The sequence below is a fragment of the Protomyctophum bolini genome, assembly GCF_963924005.1.
Source record: "Protomyctophum bolini genome assembly, chromosome: 3".
Lineage (NCBI taxonomy): Eukaryota > Metazoa > Chordata > Actinopteri > Myctophiformes > Myctophidae > Protomyctophum > Protomyctophum bolini.
Window position 1 is genome coordinate 25,559,329 of NC_137864.1, and position 16,510 is coordinate 25,575,838.

The 16,510-nt window shown below is 41.8% G+C and overlaps 1 protein-coding gene across 1 annotated transcript in view; it reads right to left on the reverse strand.

Annotated features, from left to right (window-relative positions):
* Nucleotides 1-12,568: 12,568 nt before the first annotated feature.
* The window catches only part of LOC308311646 (uncharacterized protein), a 45,320-nt gene continuing 41,378 nt past the window's right edge, over nucleotides 12,569-16,510 (reverse strand). Inside the window, exon 11 of the mRNA XM_080758419.1 lies at nucleotides 12,569-13,107. The gene's annotated coding sequence lies outside the window, so the exon portion shown is untranslated. The remainder of the gene's footprint in view (nucleotides 13,108-16,510) is intronic.

The window sequence follows — 16,510 nt, forward strand, 5'->3', positions numbered from 1 at the left end:
TGAATGAGAGGGAGGCACTGTACGTCACATACAGTAGAACCTCTCTGGAATGGACGTCCCCTTTAGTGTGCACTGAATATCCTGGATGCCACATGCCTTCAAACATTCTGCATCATGTCTTTTTTATCCCCCCCCCGACCCCCTTAAATAAGTTTTGCCCTGGCCTCCTCACCCTGCCAGCCATGGAATGAACACGTACTGGAGGGTGCAATTATAGATGGTAACACACACACACAGTTTCATTCACTTCGCTGCTTTGTAGTAAACAGCTATTGTTTAGCATTGCAGAATATGATGATCTATGGCTAATTTGGCTATAGTGCTGAAAAAAGCATACCATATTGAGATGAACAATTATGCTCTTGTTACGTATGACGGTGTCGCACACAGGAAAGAGCTGAGGTCTTGCTCAAGGGCACATACCCGTCATTAGTTCTAGTTGGCTATACAGACTTTATTTATGGTTGTAAACCATTCTTTTAGACACCCTCATTAACCTGTCTGTATGCACACTAATTAAGAGGTTTCACCTTCTGTCTACTCCAGATCTTCTGTTGATTAGGGTCGGGGGTAAAGAGACAATGACAGGGAAGAGAAGTTGAATTTGGTCAGATCCTGCTGACCACTCTCATCTTCTCTTCTTCGTCCAGAACAGCTCACGCAGACAGGAGACCATAATGACCTCATAACGGAATGGGAAACAAAGGCTAAGTGGTTCCAGTCATCTATCCCTCAAACTGCCACCCAGGGCAAAACTGGGAATTTATAACCGTCTTCCTGCTTCCTGCAGATCATTTACCAATGGATATGTGGGTCACGCTGGCTCGTTGGAGAAGTGAAAACTAAAACCAAAAAGATAGATAGATGGAAACATCAGCTGTCAGTAAATTATTAAATAGAATAATTAACGTCCTACCAGAGCATATAAGGAGACACAAATATTAATATTATAATAATACATTTTGATTGAATCTCGCAATTAACCAAGAGGCTATACTATATGTATGCAGACAATGACATATCTTGTTCACTTGTTCTTATTTTAATTACATTTATTCTTGGATTTGCATGTTTTCATTTTTCCTCCTGACCACACACGTTAAGAATGTGATTTAGATTGTGTTTAGACAGATGGTAGATTCGATGATTTCCTAGTATCCTAGTCTCTCTGAGGCCCTACATGGTTATCTCTGCTCTACATATGTGATTATTTATAATAAGCATGTGTGAGTCATTGAATGAGAAGCTAAATGCCTACATTGTAATTGTAGACAAATAGTGTCTGTAATACAGAATATCCTGTACTGTACATGAACGCACAAACTGTCTTTTTTAAGTATCAATGTTGTTCTCAGACTTATGTTATATATATTTGTCCTTATTCCTTTGCTGAAACGAGAGTCAAAGAGATTCGTAGTGAGCGTTGACAGTGAGGAATTGATCAGCACAGCAACTTCCTCTCAAAGTCTCACACCTGTGCCAGAAGTGTCTGTCCAGGCTAGAACATGTTCCGCACACAGACCTTGGCCAAGAGCATGAAACACTCCATGCATCATAGGAGGCCACCATGGCCTTGTGATGTCAAGGCCACGGTGTGCAATGTCTATCCACATTGAAAAGTAAACATGCAGCATGTGACGGTGTGACTGTGATCTAAATGATAAACAATGAGTGTTGCTCTTTTAAATCACACATACTGTACAATATTTTTAGGTGAATATATTAAATTGTATTTGACTATTTATATAGTAAAATGTCATTACACTGGCCAATAAGGTCTTCCCAAACTTTTTTAGTTATTGAAATAATAACTACCAATTTCATAAATGTAACAGTTCTGCAGGTCATCTTTGCATTCCTGACATATCTGTAAGACTATCGTTTTGAACATCTCACAACCTGGCTGCTTTATACAGGGTGTTGATGAATGGCTGAGCCCAGCTGTGCAGGACATTTGTAAGTATCACTGTCAAAAGGAAACACAAGAATGTGTGAATGCAAGTGTGTGTGTGTGTGTGTGTGTGTGTGTGTGTGTGTGTGTGTGTGTGTGTGTGTGTGTGTGTGTGTGTGTGCGTGCGTGCGTGCCCACGCCACCACTATACCTCGCTAACAGACATCAAATTGCCATATTGTCAATACAGTTCATAGTACTCACTGCAGTGAATCTCTGTTTGACATGAACCCATGGCCATACCTGTTTTTCATTGTGCATTTGTTGGTCAATGAAAAACAGGAGAAATATATGGGAATGTCTAGATAATCATGGTTACTAATTAAGAATCACAGTTAATTCTTGGAGCCACCCCTTGTCACCAGATGGGGCTGATGGCTTTGTTCACATTCAGTATAAAATACATCATTACCTGTTATCTCACTTATACAGTACTGTACTTGATAAAGACTTTTAACAGTCCTGCTTGCAGTGTCGCTGAATAAAAGTCTTCTGACCTCACTGACACCAGATTTATAGTTTAACTTGTGCTTCTCAACTTAAGAAGTTCTGTTGTTTCAGCGCGACCTCGCCCTCTCTATAGAAAAAGAAAAGACGTAAAACACTTGTCCTTGACAATATAGAAACACCATGACCACATTATGTCCTAGCACCTTTAATAATGTCCTTAAGTAGGCTATATATAATGCAGAGTACACAGCGGCTGCTATGCTCACACATCTTATACTGTAGGCTATATATCGTATTCTTATATCTCAGGTACATATATATATTTTTTTTTCTTTGTGGCAAAAGCTTGTTTACCCACACAGAAGAAAACCCTTTACCTGTACTTTTTTGTGGTAAAAACGCTCAAACTTTCTTTATTTTTCTTTATCACCCCCCCTCTCTCTTCCCTGTCTTAGTTTTTATTGAAAAAAAATACACGATGGGAACTACGCACAACAATTTCACCCACTTTTTTACATGTAAAACTGATGTGACAATGGTCACCTCTGACAAACTCCTTATCCCCTTCAGAATCCCCCCCCCCCTCTCTCCAATGCCCACCCACCACCACATTCTCCGTTTGCTCTCACTCTGCAGTAGCATCCCAATCATGCAGCCTGTTGTAAATATACACAGCGTATAAATAGGAGGATCCTGAGACATTTGGATCCAGTTCAGAGGGTGTGAGGAGGAAGAGCAAGCTAGGGTTCTGCCACACTTGGTTGCTTTTGGATTTTGGCGCATGTCATCTCATGACTGTGGTCAGATCATGCAAAGGGGGTCTAGCTGTGGGGCTCCAGGCTCGCATATAGAACCGTTCTGGTCCAGTGCAGCGCTTTAGCCAGCCTTCATGGTGGATTAAGGAATGCCCCGCTGGTGCATGGATACGGGTTGTGTGGTTAGCACTTATCATGGAAGGGAGAATAGAAGCGCATGGTAACAGGCACTGATATAGCACCACCTCACCTCAGATGGCCAAAACCAAATGAAAGGTCTCATGGTGTTTAAAATGGTTCTAAATAAAATCCTTTCAGTTTCAAAACATTTTATAATTAAAACTTACCAAAAAGAGCACCTGTCTGCAATATGGACCCCTTGGATGTCTTCTAGCTCAGGGGTTCTCAACGTTTTTGGCTGGGGACCCCCGGAAATGCTTTGGCCATGTCTCGCGACCCCCACCCGTCCCCCCTTCCCACCACCAATACAAACTGACTGCAAAAATAACCTTAATAATAGAGAAAATATATCATAAATTAATTCTGTGTGTGTGTGTGTGTGTGTGTGTGTGTGTGTGTGTGTGTGTGTGTGTGTGTGTGTGTGTGTGTGTGTGTGTGTGTGTGCGTGCGTGTGCGTGTGCGTGTGCGTGTGTGTGTGTGTGTGTGTGTGTGTGTGTGTCTGTGTGTGTGTGTCAGTGTGTGTGTGTGCTCGCTTGCTCAATACTACTCAGTTCGGGCAAGTTGTCTGAGTAGTGAGTAGAACCCGCCACAGTGGTGTCCGGTGAGAACTTAACCAAATATCGCTGCCTCGTATGGAGGTCACGATGACGAGGCCAGTCGTCCACTCCAAACCCATATATGGAGTTTCTACAGTGACCTGATGTCAGCACTAGATGTCTCTGATAACTGTCTGTCTCTAAGGAAACTTAACTTACACCAGGCCTATCTTATTACATGAATTATTATCGCCAATAATGAGCTTTTCACTGTTAAAATGTAGCCTACTTTAAAAATGGAGGACTAGCGTACTGCCCTTCCTTCCTCAGAGTTGACCCAGGAATGTGTGTGGCACTGTGTCAGGGAATTCCTGTCTTTTAACACTGTCACTTTGAAGCAAATGTGATTGCACCTGCATGGAGCTCATGTTTGCACTTATGGTAAAATGAGCGAGGGGTGCAAGTGTATCAAGTGAAGGGTGCAGTGGGCCTAGCAGCAGAGAATTAGTGTTGTTGAAAAAACACGAATTACTTGAATAACAATTTCAAGTCATGAGAAGAAATGACAAATGAGGACAAACTGAGGCCTATACGTTTTGTGGCTCACTTTATGCCTCACTTTACACCTATGTTTGCAAATAAGGTTCTGTTTGCTTTGTTCTATTCTGCATTGTTTCATTTAGGAATAGAAATGAGTAATTATGGTTATGATATGATCTAGACTATATAAGGAACTATACTATACTAATCACAGAGTATCAAACATAATATTGTTCATTCAATTGCTTTTCATTGAACTCACTTATCTGTGCATCAGGATCTGAGAGCTTTGTTTGCATGATGTAATTTAAGTAAGGATATTTGCATGTGTCTCGGCGTCTCGCTGTTAAGGCACAGGTGCTAGTAGATAAAATAACTTGTAAAGGAAGTGATGTGGATATCCCCTGCCCTCTTCTCTTTGCTGCTGTCCCACTACTCCCACGTCTTTCATTCCTGCCATACTTGTTGGTGTCACTTTCATCATGACCTATGGGTCATGGTAAGCGCCACCAGCTTCCTATAGGATTACCCATAAAATGGATTCTTCACTCTCACTCATATCACACAGGCCAAAGGAGCCACAGAAGAAATGTCATGTCTCTGGCCTCATTCTATTTCTATTAAACAGGTTATACTAGTATGAAAAACACATTTATGTCTGCTGTTACAGACAATATACATTGTTGTGTATTAAATGATGGACGTACTGGAGGCCCACAAACAAAACTGTGAGCTCATTTAATTACTAGCTCCTCAGCACATAATGTTATGTTTTGTTTTGTACCGATTGACAACAAAGTTTAAGTAAATGTTTTATTGTTTTGTTGCATATTATATTGCATAATGTGCATTATAATAGCTAAATGGTATTAGTTAGTGTGTAGTTATGATGACACCTTCCCATAGGTTTTGTATACATTTTGTATGGAAATAATTTCCAATTAATAGTTATGTTGAGTTGAGTTTATTATTTGCACATTTATGCAATTAAAAAGCAATTACAAAGAGTTGCTACAAATGTGCAGGAGAAGTAAAAAGTCAAGTAGTCAAGAAAAATAAAATCACTGTCATATGAGAAGTTGTTAACCCATTGAGACCTGGAACGCATCTGTGTCACCTTTATAGCTCTTAACCACTTTAACCAATTATTTTAAACTTTAGCTATTTTTGTGAATATATGTGCCGCAAATCTTTGAATTTTATATTCTTTCACAGCGAACGTTTTTAACTCAAATCTTTGCTTCTGGGGTGAAGAGGGTCCCTGCAGGTCAGGAACAACATATTTATATTTATATTTTTGTCTTAACCCATTTAGACGTGAGAACGATTCTACAAAATGTCTTCTAAATCATGACAGTTTTCTGAAAAACCCTATGTTTCTATGTCAGTGGTTCTCAAACATTTTCATGTCAAGGAACCCCAAAAATGATGTAATTGGCCACCGACCCCCATCTGAAAATATGTTGTTCCAGGGACCCCCGGCCCAGAAGCATAGATTTGAGTTAAAAACGTAATAAGGCAGACGCTCACTCTATTCTGTGATGCAGGTTATTGGCAGACACTCCCTAAGCAGGCTCCACGCGCGGCCTTTAAAGGGCTTTGTTTTTGTTTTTCGCCACCCCCCCACACACACACACACACACACACGCACCTGCTCTAAACTGACGAGTGTTTGTCTAATGTCTGACTCAAACTCCTTCGTGTTTGTTAGTAAAACAGTGAAGTAAACAAGTTAAACGTACCAACTTCCACCTCATAGAAGATGAGGAGAGTTGTCAGGGAGTGGAAACTGCCCAGAGACATGACGGTGACAGCAGGAGGAGAAGTTTAATTATCGTCCTTGGAAAAAAAGGGAGACCAGGTGCGTTAGCTTACCTAGCTACTACCTACAGTTAATTAGCTGCTTTAGCATTCATAGAAGATAATAGAGGTGAATTGTTTGTTTGTGTGTAATGTCATGTCACTAATTATATTTACAAAAAGTTAAATGAAAGAACTAGTCAGGATATAAAGCATTGTTTGTGTGCTTTGCCTGTGAAGTGATTAGTGAATAATATTGTGTTTGTTTGCTGTTAGGCAGAAATATCATATCCCCCATTTAGGCCTGATTTTTATTTTTATTTTCTCTGATAAACCTCATGTTTCTATATCAGTGGTTCTCAATATTTCATGTCAAGGACCCCAAAAATGCCACGACCCCCATTGAAAATATGTTGTTCCAGGGACCCCCCAGAAGCAAAGATTTGAACTGAAACTCTGAAAGAATATATATTCAAAGATTTGAGGCAAATTTTCACTGCTATTTTTCAATAGCTAAAGTATAGCATAATGTTTAAAACACCAAAAGGGGTTCCCGTCCCAAAATGGCTTAATGCCCTATACTTCTTCATACAAGACTGTCACACTAAAGTATGAGAATAGGCATTTCTACAAGCTATGTGCAAATGTTTTTTTTAAATACTAAAATAACAATAACTGAACAAGTATTTCAACTATAATTATTATTATAAGTCAATGTCAAACAATTTACAGTAATAAAACCATACAATGTAAAAGAAAAAAAAAAAAACTCTACTATATTCATAGTATATTAATGTAAAGTGTCCTTGTTTTGCTATATAAATTCAAGTTATTATTATTTATGATTTATGAACCCCTAACGGCTCCAGCTGATGTGCAGGTTGGTGCCTTGCATGGTTTCCGCCGCCATCTGTGTATGAATGTATGTGTGAATGGGTGAATGTAATGCATGTAATGCACAATCTATGTAAGGCGCCTTGGATAAAGGCGCTATATAAATGCACCATTTACCATTCATGATGTCCGCTCTCCTATATAGCTGTGAATGCTGGACCCTGAAGCCTGCTCTATCGTCCCTGGCCCCACTGTGCTACACCAGAATGCTACGTGCAGTGCTAAACATCAACCAGGATGAACACGTTACCAACATGCATCTGTATGGAGTGATACCGAGGGTGGGTGAGAGAAGATGGCCTCCAGGAGGAGGAGAATGAGGCTGGTCGATTAAATGGCTTTATCCAAGGCGCTTTACATATGCATTACATTCACACACACACACACACACACACACACACACACACACACACACACACACACACACACACACACACACACACACACACACACACACATTCATACACTGATTGCGGCGGAAGCCATGCAAGGTACCAACCTGCACATCGGGAGCAATTTTGCCCAAGGACCTGCTCTACCTCCTGAGCCACAGTCGCCACAGTCGGGATGTATGGAGGATGGAGAGGACTGGAGACCCCGCTGGAGGGCTCATCTGAGGACCAACTAAAAGAGGACTGCTCTATCTCTCTCTATCCATTGGTGGGTTCCAAACTTTGACCTTGCAGGCCGCCATCCCTTCTTCTACAACTGAAGTAGAAGACAGCTCAAGGTACGAACCCTTTTCCCATCTTTGCTGCTGCTGCTTGTGTTGTAAGCAAATTAAGCTGTGTGTACACTTCAAGCTGTTGCTGTCATTTTAGGACGCAATGATTAATGAATTAATGAAACATGTTCAGTCAGTGACTGTTTGTGTCTCTGGGATTGGATGCTGCAGTCTGTGTTGTGTTGTGTTTCTGCTCTGGGATTGGACGCTGCAGTCTGTTGTGTCTGCTCTGGGATTGGGTGGATGCTGCAGTCTGTGTTGTGTCTGCTCTGGGATTGGGTGGATGCTGCAGTCTGTGTTGTGTCTGCTCTGGGATTGGGTGGATGCTGCAGTCTGTGTTGTGTCTGCTCTGGGATTGGGTGGATGCTGCAGTCTGTGTTGTGTTGTGTTGTGTTTGCCACTGAACAAACTGAGTTGTTGTAACAGAGAATAGTATTATCATGTGGATCTTGGCCACTTCAATTAGCCTTTTAAATTCAAGCTAGAGGTTTTGGGCTTTCACATGATGACAGTCATCATTTAAAAATGAAGACTGATGTTCATCTACACTACAGTTAGTAGATAGTTAGTTATTGTTACTAAGTGTGCGGCTGCTGTGTTGTGGGTGTGTTGAAGATTGTGTGTTGTGAAGGCTATTGTTTAATGACTGGCTTGACGGCAAAACGTATCTTTATGTACTGGTCAATTCCTCATGGCCCGCCGTGGCCATAATTCTTTCTTTCTTTCTTTTGGTTGGTTCATATGACGCTGGCTTGTGTCAACACCTCTGTCAATGTAGGCCTTTTCTTAAGTCCTGCCAAGCATGTAGCCTCATCCTTCTCTCTCTCTCTCTCTCTCTCTGCATGTAGCCTCATCCTTCTGTCTGTCTGTCTGTGACCCGACCCGACCCGACCCCTGGTATACTGTAGGTCCCTGTAGAGTAGACAGAGGTTCACATTTCTGGTGTGGTCCGTCCATGTGACAAGTTAGTACATTCTTGTGCAGACTGACTCCATCCAGGGCCCTTGTCCTGTGTGTCCATGTCTCGGCCCCATACAGAAGGTACCGTACAGCAGCACCGATGACTGCTGTGTGAGAGAGGGACACTTCCTTTGTCTTGTATATGTAGGACATGTTAGTGATGCGTGAGTCCACGTGGGTTCATACATGTCCAAGCACCCAATTATGTGTGACAATTAATCATAAACTTATATTTGTAATCGTTACAGCCCTACCATTTGGTGTAAGAGCGCGTGTTCTTATTATGGAGAGAAAGTGTGGGTACCTGAGGAATAAAAAATTGCGCCAATACAAAATGCCATCCTACAATATTTAATACAACAATTAGTTGTTTCAAAATACATTTTAAACCCATGTCCTGCTTTCCTTTTTAAATATGCTTTATTTAAATTATTCATGGCACTCATATTACATTGAGTTTGGCAGTACAGTAGTAAGGAATTGCAATACACACACAGAGTGTTGGTATCAGTTTTTCTGTCTTGAGTCCAGGGTTCTCTGTCTTTTCAGTTCAGTTACTATTTGTATGAAGACCACCGTTCCAGAGATGGCCCTCCTGATCACTGCTGGTGTGCCAGATCTTATTGACCACAGTGCAAACCACAGCCCAATAAAAGTCTTGTTCCATAGCAGACATGTTTTTCATCAAAGACTCCATACAATACTGCATTATAAGTAACGTTAATGTTAAAAACCTATCTGGCATTTCCCCCCATACATCTCTAGACCTCTGACAGTCCACTAGCCAGGTTCTCTATGGTTTCATCTGGGTTACAGTTTGCATCCGGGCATTTAACAGTTTTTACAGTTTTTACAAAACGACTCCAAAACAACTCCATTTGACCACCTCGCTTACTCCCTTAATGACATCCCTCTTTTTTATGGATATGCTTTTACTACCAATGTTCTTTAAACATACCTGTTTTAGTTTTTCATCAAGATTTCTTTTTTTTCTAACTTGTATATATATTGCCATTATAAGCTCATTTACAGGCAATTTGTTTAATTTTATAAGACAATTTTCTCTCAGTTCATCATTTTGTTTTTCAGTGTGAAAGCAAAATAAGTGACATTACACTTTAACCCATTTTGTTATACGTTAGCTATTGAAAAATAGCAGATCTACAAGCTCATAGCGTGTAGAACTTGTAGACTTGTAAAAATGCGGCACAAATCTTTAAATAGGTATATCTTTCAGAAAGTTTTTTTTAATTTTGACGTCAGGCCTGAATGGGTTAACTAAACGAGGAATAAATATTCAATAAACAATGATGAGAGTCATTGAGAGTGTTGAAAGTGTTAAATGTACATCAATAGGGTTAGGGATGAACACAAGCCACACATGGTGACTTCAAAAGCACATATGTACTGTACAAGTACTGTACATAAAGTTATAATGACTTTACTTGATGTGGATTTTGAAGCCTTATCGCGACTTTAAATTGAAAACAATTGAATCAATATATTGAAGGATGTCCAATGAAATTATACACTATACAGTACTGTATACACCACAGATAACATCCTATAAAAAAACAAGACAAATACACAGCTGAAGATAACCATTATGAAATGTCATGAAGCAGACAGAATTTCAGAAAACAACGTGACAGGACTACAATGGTAAATTGTCTTTCTAACAGTGTTATGTTATACTGTATTCTACGTATTGGACCCTCGTCTGGTTCTGGTGTGTGACGACCCGGTTGGCATTTCCATGGTTCGGCGGCGGACAGACAGACAGGCCGGCCCGGGAGAAGATTAACATGACACGAGACTTGGTCACATCAAAACGTTCACAAGGTTTATTCCACTTACAGCAGCATATATATCTCGGATACTTCATGTCCTAATGACGTCACAGACTAGACATCACAATCATTGCCTGCCAGCGCAGCGGCCTTCAGCTCTAACACAGCTCCACTCTTATGTTACCATTACGGCAGGCAGTACACCATACATACAAGTACATTGCACGTATCAGTACCGAGTATCCGAACACAGTACCAAGTATCAGAACACTATAATACAACAGCCCACTCTTTTGTCCTATAAGGACAACGTCATCTGATACTGTATTTATAATGCGGAAAAGTGTACAATCACGTATCGATACCAAAAAACCTGGACTCCTGCCAGGGAAATTGTATCGAGCCTCTCGTTTATGTGATCTCTTTGCTTAATCAATAATCATTGATCAATCTCTGAGCAAGCACGCGCACGCCACCTGATTGTACACTTGAAACACAGACATAGGTGTAGAGAGAGAGAGAGAGAGAGAGAGAGAGAGAGAGAGAGATAGATAAAATAGGAAACACAGAAAGAAAAGAGGAGGAGAAATCAACAATAAATAATATATAATATATACTATATAATATACAACATATACACGTGGGGATAGGACAGGGTACATTAAAATATACACTCAACCTGAAATCATCCTGAAATCACTGATTATGTTTGAATTAGTTCATTTCTAACTAATGAATAATCACACTGAATAATGAATAATCACACTTAATTTCAACACCACAGGATTAGTTCATTCTAATCTATTCTCTCAGTCTAGCAGGCTTACTGGCATTTCTCCCTTCTTCGTCATATCTTATCTAGCACATGTTGTTGATCTGTCTGGGAACGGAAGTACAGCCTGTCTTTACCTGGACTGGAACAAGGCAACCATCTCTGACATTTATAACTGACCATTGCCCCTACATCTAACCACTCTTTTATACCATTCCACACTGGCAGTATGCCTGCCTCCCTTATCTCTGGAGGCCCTCATTCCTACAGGGGAATGTGTGGGTGTCATGTATAGGGACAGTGTGTAATGACAGCAAATAAACACATATTTGACATTGAGACACAAGAAACCAGTCATTAATCTAATAAAAAGAAAATGTTCCAAAATGTTCCATCCGTTCAAGAACCGAAAATGTTCCCGAAACTGGCATTACTCAAAAGAAAATGGAACCGCCAGCCTGCGTCATATAGACCTGGCCGTGCATTGTTGATGATATAGCATCCCGCTTACTCCATAAACATCGCGCGCAAACAAATCTCGCGCTCATTCTGATCCAGGATGCTTGTCTCATATAGTCTGAGCAAAATAGGTCTTCGTCACAATGTGACTACTTCCTATTTCCTCCATGAGTTCAAGACCTGGAAAATGGTCATAGGACGTTGTTCAAATGGCACACTTGCGTCACTGCGGTCTAGGCCGACACAGACCCTCCTGGCCCGTGACCCGAATCACCCGTCAGATGCAGACCCTTGCAGGACGCGGCCTGCGTCCGGTGGCTGGTCTGGCCCCCTTGCAGACCTACCGGGGGTCTGCAGTACCGTCATGCTGGTCTGCTGTAGGCCGTAGTGGCGATGTGATGGTCCTGCTGTAGGCCGGGGTCTGGCCCTGCTGTAGGCCGTGCGCAGGCCCTGCTGTAGGCCGTGGTCTGGCCCTGCTGTCATCCGGTGTAGGCCGTGGTCTGGCCCTGCTCTCTTGCAGACATCTGCAGTAGCTATGTGATGGCCCTGCTGTCAGACCCTTGGTCGGACCCTGGTTGATGTTCTATGCCCGAGGCGATCTCCCTTCCCCGGCTGAACGCTTAGGCCTTCTGGACCTGGTGATACACCAGTACTGGGTCTGGAAACCCACTCAATTTCTGTATTTTCCCGTCTGCTGTCCGTCTCCTGTGGACAAAACTGAAAAGCACTGGGTTCCCCCCCCCCAAACAAAACAAAGATACACACGCATACTGTGTGTGTGTGCGTGCGAGCTTCATATCCCATCCTCATACTATATTGATTTTACTTAATCAATATTCCGCCAATCAATCAATCACCCATCCAAGGGGAATAATGATACAATTAAAATTTCTAAATGTGTATTTTTGAGCATGTGACGTGTCTACTACTTACATGAATGACCCCTGACACTGGTGCTTTCCTGACACCTCCGCTTCGTGTCTGCCCACCTGCTCTGTGTAAAACAATTTCTACAGAGCTCTCTGTGTTCTCAAAACAAGATAAGCTAACAGGGCCCTGCTTTACCACAACAAGACACCAAGCACAGACACTCAATTGTTATGGGTTAATTTGTTAATCCTTTCAGACCATTTGCGTCACTCTTGCACATGCAAATAAAATTTGTATTTGCCCTCTTGCAACACAATTAACCAGACACATTTCATGAAAACTGGCGTTTGGGGAGATAGAAACATGAATGATAGTTATTCAGCCGACTCAGGTCCTGATTCAGCATGACTGCATTCCTGTGTGTTTCTGTGAAAATAGAAATATATTAGGGTTAGAATTGTCCACTCTTAACCACGCTTGCTAAACCATGGTGGAGCCCCCTAATATTACTAATGCCCAATTCACTCACACTAGTCAGACTCTTGACCATTATTTTTTCCCTGGTCCTTTATAGCTTGACGGACCTTTCATAATTTGGCCTTTTCTATGCTGAATCGCACTTCATTTAAATCCTTTATTTATTTGAACCGAATACGCACCCTTCTCTCACTCCTCCCACAAAACATGCGTCCATGTTGTAGGTTGACAAGAAGCGCCCGTTCAGCCTACTCTACAGCCTACTCTGCTGAGCATCGTTTCTGGGGTTACCCTAACAACTTGAACTTAGTAATTAATAAACTCGACTTGGGTTTTTTTCCTAACCACCCTTAATGTTTAATACAAATTATTTCAGGCCTGTTGACTAGATTAGTGCACTGACTATCTTACTACACAAACGCTTACACACCTATTTTGTCTACCTTACCATAACATTGTCCCAAAACACCAAAACAAAATCGTCTGTCTCAAGATCGATTTATTCGTGAGTCTATACCCGCTCCTTCACAGGTGTATCTACTGATGGGACCTACCGGTATCGGGTGTATGTTGTGCTGCAGTCCTGCATTACATTTTAAAACCACTTAGGTCATTATTTAAAACTTTTCTATTGTCCTTAGTGTTCACATTTGCACTTACTTATCCAGACTTTATAGGACTAAGGTTGGTCTAAGCCAATGAGACACACTTACTTGTAATTCACTATTGACCGGGCCTAGGATCTACACAGTATTGGTTTTATATTTTATTTTATTATTGGAGTTCCCTTCCAAATGGATTACAGCTGAGCTTATAAATTGCACCAACTTCTGGGCTAAAGAATGAATTAGCCCTTCCTTACTTTAGTCATAATATACTTGATTTATTGACTTTTAATACTGAAAATGTCAATTCTACCCTGATGCACACACGTACGCGCGTACCTCCCTTTGAACAGGCACTTCTTCCTAGACCAAACAACCCTGTTGTCTATCTTTCTGTGTGTGTGCGTGCGCGTGTGCGTGTGTGCACATTAGTATGCGCCTCTGAGCTGTTCTACCTCTAAATGTGAAAAAATAACTTGCCACGTTTTTCCGAATTCCACATAAAACTGGTAAAATAAATATTTAGCATTCCCATTCCACATCGTACTCCGCTGTTGCTGTAGATATGACCCCAACACTTCCTGTAGTCCCGTGATGGAAGTGACATGCAGAAGTGAGATGCAAAAACCCTTAATGTTCATTGTTCAATTTAGTGTGGTCTCAACACACAAAACGCATGACATCAATGTGTCCCCCCGACACAACACTTCCTGTTCAGTGCAAAACACATGTTCAGTGGTAAAACTCCACAAAATGTCATTCTGCTTCCTCTCTTAGTACAAAAAGAAAAGGTCCAGGTTCATTGTTCAGTTCAATCGCTTGTGTGCTCAACACACAAACCATCGCATGACATCAATGTGTCCCCCGAACACCCATGTCCCCAAAGTTCAGTGCCAAAAACAAATGTTCAGTGGTAAAACTCCACAAAATGTCTTTCGGCATCCACTCTTAGGACAAAAGTCATTGTCACTTAGGTCCTTCGGACTTCCCTGATGAAGGGCGCTGTCCAGGGCTGGACCCCTTTCCGCCCTGAGGTCTCCCCCCAGGCAACCCTGGACAGAGAACTCAAGCCTCCTTGCTTCCCGGCCCCTTCTTTTCAAAGGCAGCCGATCACAAAGAGCGCTGCTCGCCTACTAACTCATTCGCTTTCGGCTAACAACGGCTTGACTGTACATTGAGCGGAGCACGGAAGCCACCAGTTCTATCTTTCAAGCAACTGGCTTGGACTTAATTCCATTGTGACCCCACCGGCCAGAGACGCAGTCGATAGCGAGCTCCTTGATCCCGTAGTGACGGTTAGAAACCCAGGAGGAACCCGACGGTCTGATCCGAAGCCCACGTAGCTATGGGTTATTCGAACTTTGACCGTTTTCACTGGCCTTGCCTATTCACAGAGGCCGTCTCGTACGAACCCTCTGCTAGGTGTGGGCTGTCGCCCACGTACCACGCATCGCCTGCGAGTTACTGCCGACGAGTGCGCTGACTAGAGGATACCACGGTAGGGTGTACTCACCCTTCATCAGACACGGAGGCCTTCAGTAGCTCTCCCCAGCACTATAGAAAATCTTTAACGTGCCCTCGGAACCTCACGATTCCACCGTCCCCTGTTGACAACTAGGTTCAGGGGAGCCCAATCCCCCTCCCTAATTGTCTTTCTGGTTGAAGTTCACCCCCCCTTCGGCTGGGTGGGTGCTGGCTGGGTGGGCAGATGACGATTCAGCTTTTTAGATGTGACAAAAAATGGGAATTATAAATATTTTTAATACACTGGGTATATATATATATATATATATTTGAATGTGGCAGTTTTACTAAAATGTTTTTGAACATAAATGTCGACAAACTTTCCACTTCCTTTTAGTGTGTCTGTGTGTGTAGTTGTATGAGAAATGTACACACATGGAGTGCTTTGACTGCACTAGCATATGAACTGACCTCAGGCTGACACATCTTGAATCTGACCTGGCCTCCCAGGCTGACTCGCTTAAAATATATCCTGTCGTACCTGAGTCATTTCATTATGGACTTATATGCTTCAGGCCTGTCTGATTCATATTCCACACACCTCCCCTCCATATGGGACACAAAATTTGGGATCATGAATTTGGTGCAACCTAAAAAGCTGTCTAATGATTGTATTTTGATTGGAACTCCACCAATTACTGCATTATAACGGAATAATGACTAATTTTCCTTCCTGTATTAGCTTACATTTCTTGATACATATTACTTAAACTTGAAATAAATGTACTTAAGCTGGCCAATTTTGAGCTATGACACTTAGTGAACGAGGCTCTACGGCCATTATCGAGCTTGTAGATCTGTTATTTTTTCCGACAGTGAAATGAGGCCCTACAGGCCTTTACGAGCTTCTAGAACTGCACTTTTTAGTTCTCAAACTGAACACTTCAGTTGGGTACCTTAATGTTCTATCTACAGTGACTTTTTAATACAAATGATCAGAGTGGAACCACACAAAATGTATGCTGTGGGAAGAATACCACAGGCTTAGTACGCTGTGATATCTCCGTATCACAGACGTACCCCGTTAGAAACATCTAACAGATTACTATGAATACAGAATGAATCTGTTCTGCTGGTATACCAAACGCCAGACTAAATATGGACTAATACCATATTGCTGCGTGAAACACAACGCAGTCTTTCCAAACTCTGTCAAGTCACAAGAACTACACCTTCGGTCCTTTATTTACTTTTACTGCAGGTATATTTAGTGCTCTTGGGAA